Below are 6,347 nucleotides of genomic sequence, written 5' to 3' on the forward strand. Positions count from 1 at the left end.
TTAAGAGGGAAGTAAAGGGGGAAGGTTCGGGTTACGAAATTCTAGGGAGTGTTCCTGGTCTTGGTTGTTCTTCTCGAAGAGGTTGATCCATTACATTGATATCTTCATTCTGCTGTTTCAGGTCATCATGATAAAGTTGTCGTCCTTTCTTCAGGAACTCCATCGTACTTACGACAGAGTAAGGGGGGTATTCTGGAAGAACGGACCTCTACAGGGTTTACTATCTGGTCAATATCATCGGGGAAGGTGGCGGAAAGTAACTCTCGATCTAAATCTTAAGAAAAGCCGAGAGCAAGTAAGAAAGTACCATGAGAAGTTTCAAACGGGTAGGCAATCGTTCGAAGCCTGAAACAAAGTGTGAAAGGGGTTCAAAGCAATCGGAATAAGTATTATGTCTGATGCCAGTATAGATCAGTAGGACGGTGGTCCGTGGATTACATACGAGGCCACGCGCGATGAATAAATTTGGGAACAAGGGGTGCACAGGAGAGTCAGGTTTCGATCCTGTGGAACTGTGGGTTATGGGCCCACCATGTGGGTAAAAAGTAGGAAGGGCGGTGACATCTTGCACGATCATGATAGCAAGGCATGTCAGAGGGTAGCCTGTCAGTTATATGTCAGCAGCATCGTCGGTACCAAGGCGAGGGACGAAGAGAACCATTTTCCTGCTCGTTGAAACGAGGCGGACCATTAGGCAAAGTTCTCGTCCATCGGTGGTTACCGAAATGTCACCAACAATAGTAACAGGGTCTTACTGACAGAGTTGTACACCGAAGTGTTTACATAAGCAGGAGAATATTACTGCTTAGATCATATAGATCACCAGAAAGGTTAAACCAAACAATGGAAAGGAAAATATGATTATCAGATTAAACAGAAGAATGGAAAGGAAAATGTGTTTAAACACATATTTCAATGGTATATCCTTCCCAAGGACAAGCCAAGCAAGATATGCATGACAGGATATAATGTAGAAAACTCTTTGGGGTAAGCGGAGAGAAATTTCAAGACATTACCCATACAACGGTGTTTGGATAATTGAGCAGGAAACATTTAGCATTGGGCTCCAAATGTTCTTGTTGAAAATCGGAGTATCACAAACATGCTTCGAGATAGCATCGACATGGTCATCAGGTGAAGATTAGACTTTGAAATCACAAAGGATCCATCAAGAATAGTTTGTAGAATAAGTCTTACAATTTCCTCACGGAAGAATGGATAACCTTGCTGAAAAGGAATCTATAACAATAGGGCCAACCGGCCAGGTGTGCTAGGCACGACATCACCTTACTGGGTCACATAAGACCAATGTTATAACTCTTGGAAATATGTTCCAACCATCATATCTGACCGAGATTCAGATCTGATTGGTGTCAGGATAACTCAGACTCAAGATGCCTGAGAAGAAAGGTGCAACACAAATTGTCGAGATGACATTGTAAGATTCTCGAGAATTGAACTATGGAAGCGAGTTCCGAAGAGTTCATCATTAAATCAAGGAGAGGGTGAGGGGTGGCTGATGGACTCAGCGACAATTCCTCCAGATTTCCAAAAGATGGATTTCCACAAGTATGTCAACAAGGAGATAACATTTGTCAATTTAAATGGTATAATGATGTATGCTCGAGGAAAACATACACAATTAAACATTGGTTGAAAGGTGCACCCGAAATATGGGCTGGGTTGCACGACCAACGTCGGAATGGTGATTCAATAATCAATAGTCTAAGAATGAACGTCTGACCATTAACTTCAAAGGAATAGGGTTGCTAGAAGGGCAGAATCCAAACAGCACCGCCCACTTGTTGGTACCCCGGTTGGAATCAACACGAGGACCCCAGAAAGAATGGTGATGGTGAGAAGTATCACCATACCAAGAATTCTGAAGAGGTGGTGAAATTCTCACAACATAGATGACATAAGAGATGTTAATGTTCCAAGGTAAAGAAGAACAATTGCTGGATAGCAAGGAACTCAAGGTATAACACCAAACACGAACAAGCTTGTGTTGGTGGGAAGGCAATAAAGTGGTCTATGATAACACAGATCATCGAGGGCAAGGATGGTATTTCTCATCATGAACTCAATTGATATCCTGGAAGAGCTCATAAGGTTGATGATGATCACGACACATATGCCGACAGGTTTCATGAAGATGTAATCGAACAGCGCCTGCTCAAGCAGAAGGACTGATGCAGCAAAAGATTATTGGAACTACGGATACAACACCAACTAGGAATCAAGCTTGCCGTTCGAGGTGAAACAATAAGACAAGGGAGATCGACATAAGCTTAGCTCATCGTTGAAAGTTGTGTTCCGGGAAGGACCGGGTAGCGTAGTTAAAAAGTTTTCACGATAATGATATAGCCGATAAGGCTAGGAATGACTTGAAGGATTATTAAACTCGTAAGCAACAAGAATTACTTAGAGTTATTGAATCGGAGTGCGGAATCGATTCACTTATCGGTGTTCTCGAGTGACTAATAACTCAGAGCCCGTGGAAAATTGGAATCAGTGAGAATGTAGCACTTGATGAAGAACTCATAAGAAGTTATGCAGTTCCATGATAATCTCGAGATACCAGGGGGTAATACTCGACGACAGATCAAGGTAGAGGTTGGACTAGGGTATTGCTCTGCAGAAGACAAGTGCTCAAACTTGCACGAGAAACGGGATCAAGGAGAAACATGGTCGGAACCACGTCCACGGATACCAGATGAACTTATAACAAGGGGATAATTATTTTTAAGAGAAGCTTCCATGATAAGGTATACATCGTGTCCATGGGCATGAACACAGGGTTCAAGGTCGACTCCCACTTGTTCAACGCATAACCTTTCATTCACCTCTCGTATTTCGAAAATGACATTAGTTGTTGAAAGTTTTTACCTGGTGCAATACCAGATAAGTATGACCCGTGTAATCTTTCGGGTTCACACGGATTAGGGAAGGCGTAGGTTCAACCCATCAGGGCATCTTAGGAATATATATCACAAACTTCGGAGTAAATATTACAAGCTCGAAAGAAGAGCATTGTTCAAAAATAGATGATACAATTTACCAAAGGCATTATATACCCATGGAAAGGCTCACAAGGTTATTCAATATGAAGGACACTGTCGGATAAAATCCAACAAAGGAACCGATGGTCCACAAGGGATCTGATGCGAGCATCGGTACTCAACCAGAGGAAGAAGAATGCAAGGAGATCTGATTATAGAAAGAACTGACTAACTCAAAGTTCAAGTGCAAAACAATTATGATTTCCAAATCATGGGGTCAGAAGCAACGCTCTGATCAAGGATGGATAAGTTGAGTAGGCTTAGGGGTACAATCGATGGCAATTTGATAGGTCGAGATCCAACTCACGTTTAAAATGACGTCTGAGCCGGAAGAATGAATTCTAGGATATGATTGAGGATTGCAAGCATTCGCAACAAATTGAATCAACGGACTCAAAATGATAATGACAAGAGATGCCAATAAGATTACGAGACTTATGGGATTAACCATAATGCAAGCAAACAAGAATTTCAAGAGCAATAGGCTCCTGAGGATTTTCGAAAGATCGAATAGTATTTTGAAGACTATTGTGGAATACTTGAATCAACTGGGATGACCGGATACTCGGTAAGTGCGAGAATTATCCGTAGGGGTATTCAGGTGACAAAGAACAGCAAGGCAGTAAGCTCAAAGGATTCTCGGAACAACAGAGAGAATTTCGGGGTATCTTGTAATAACAAGATCAACTGGGAAACATTGTATGAATGGCGAGTATACGTGGTTATCCATAGGAGTTTATCGATGAAAGGGAATTGCAAAAGCGATGAACACAAGTTCTCGGGTTATCAGCAGAGAGTATCTTCAGGGTCTTCACATGCAGCAGACGATCATCAGTAATAAGGGGCTCTCCGGGTGAAAGTGATAACGAGATCCTAATGTTAGATTTAGTAAAATTCACTTAACCCGAATAGAAGAGAGATCAGAGTCCCAGAGTATAGGCAAGGAGTAAAAGATCCTAATACCACCCAATGGCGACGTGGGCCCGTAAGCCACACAGCCATGTTAGTAAAACAATTTTCACTGACTAGACTCGACTTCGGCCAAGGAGTGTGGAAGGGGGATTCCTACAGGCAGTTGGCTCTGATACCAACTTGTGACGCCCCCGATTTGACCGTACACTAATCATGCACGCAAATGTGTACGATCAAGATCAGGGACTCACGGGAAGGTATCACAACACAACTCTAAAACATAAATAAGTCATACAAGCATCATAATACAAGCCAGGGGCCTCGAGGGCTCGAATACAAGTGCTCGATCACAGACGAGTCAGCGGAAGCAACAATATCTGGGTACAGACATAAGTTAAACAAGTTTGCCTTAAGAAGGCTAGCACAAAAGTAGCAACGATCGAAAAGGCAAGGCCTCCTGCCTGGGACCTCCTAACTACTCCTCGAGGCCGAACTCCACGTAGAACCATCCTCGGGATCTCTAGCTCCTGGACTCCAGCATCTGGTTGCGACAATCCGGTATAGAAAGGGGAAAAGAAGGAGAAAAGCAACCGTGAGTACTCATCCAAAGTACTCGCAAGCAAGGAGCTACACTACATATGCATGGGTATATGTGTAAAGGGCCATCTCAGTGGACTGAACTGCAGAATGCCAGAATAAGAGGGGGATAGCTAATCCTGTCGAAGACTACGCTTCTGGCAGCCTCCATCTTGCAGCATGTAGAAGAGAATAGATTGAAGTCCTCCAAGTAGCATCGCATAGCATAATCCTACCCGGCGATCCCCTCCTCGTCTCCCTGTTAGAGAGCGATCACCGGGTTATATCTGGCACTTGGAAGGGTGTGTTTTATTAAGTATCCAGTTCTAGTTGTCATAAGGTCAAGGTACAACTCCGGGTCGTCCTTTTACCGAGGGACACGGCTATTCGAATAGATAAACTTCCCTGCAGGGGTGCACCACATAACCCAACATGCTCGATCCCATTTGGCCGGACACACTTTTCTGGGTCATGCCCGGCCTCGGAAGATCAACACGTCGCAGCCCCACCTAAGCACAACAGAGAGGTCAGCACGCCGGTCTAACCCTATGCGCGCAGGGGTCTGGGCCCATCGCCCTATGCACACCTGCATGTTGCGTACGCGGCCGGAAGCAGACCTAGCCCCCTTAATACAAGCGCGAGCCGACCCGACTTTAGTCACCACATGTGTCATGTATATAAAGTATATAGTATATACCCGTGATCACCTCCCAAAGTGATCACGGCCCAGTAGTATAGCATGGCAAATGGACAAGAGTGTAGGGCCACTGATGGAACACTAGCATCCTATACTAAGCAGTAGGATAGCAGGTAAGGGTAACAACTATAGCAACAATGACAGGCTATGCATCAGGATAGGATTAACGGAAAGCAGTAACATGCTAAACTACTCTAATGCAAGCAGTATAGAGAAGAATAGGCGATATCTGGTGATCAAGGGGGGGGCTTGCCTGGTTGCTCAGACAAGGAGGGGTCGTCTTCGATGTAGTCGAACACACGAACAGCGGCAGCGGTCTCGGAGTCTACCGGAAAGAAGTAACGGAGGGGGAACACAATAAATAACAAAGCAATCAAATGTAACACAAAGCAAGACGCGGCGATACGTTGTGCTAGGGGTGACCTAACGTAGGGATAGGTGATACCGGCGAAGGGGTGAAACATCTGGGAAAGTATCCCCGGTGTTTTGCGTTTTCGAACAAATGAACCGGAGGGGAAAGTTGCATGTTTGCTATGCTAGGGATGTGTGGCAGACGAACAGACTGCGTATTTGGGTTCGTCTCGTCGTTCTGAGCAACTTTCATGTAGAAAGTAATTTCATCTGAGCTACGGTTTATTTTATATGATTTTCTAAAGTTTTTAAATCATTTTAGAATTTATTTAATTAATTCAATTCGAAGTTTAATTAATGCAGCAGCATGACGTCAGCAGTCAACGTTGACCGTTGACCTGGTCAACCTGACAGGTGGGTCCCACCTGTCAGGGAGCTGTTAGCTAATTAACAGTAGTTAATTAGGTTAATTAGTTATTAGGTTAATTAATCTTAATTACTTAATATTAACAGGATTAATTAAGTTAATTAATTATCTTAATTATTTATTTATATATTTTTATTAATTAATTTTACTATTTATTTATTTATTTTTATTAATTATTTATTTATTTTTATGAATTATTTTTATTATTTATTTATTTATTTTTATTAATTATTTTTATTATTTATTTAATTCTTTTTTTCTTTTTACAAAACGTTCTGGGGCTGGGCCCCGTTTTGCAGGCGACGCCCGAACAGACGCAGCG

The sequence above is a fragment of the Aegilops tauschii genome, chromosome 6 (assembly GCF_002575655.3).
Source record: "Aegilops tauschii subsp. strangulata cultivar AL8/78 chromosome 6, Aet v6.0, whole genome shotgun sequence".
In the NCBI taxonomy this organism is placed as follows: domain Eukaryota; kingdom Viridiplantae; phylum Streptophyta; class Magnoliopsida; order Poales; family Poaceae; genus Aegilops; species Aegilops tauschii.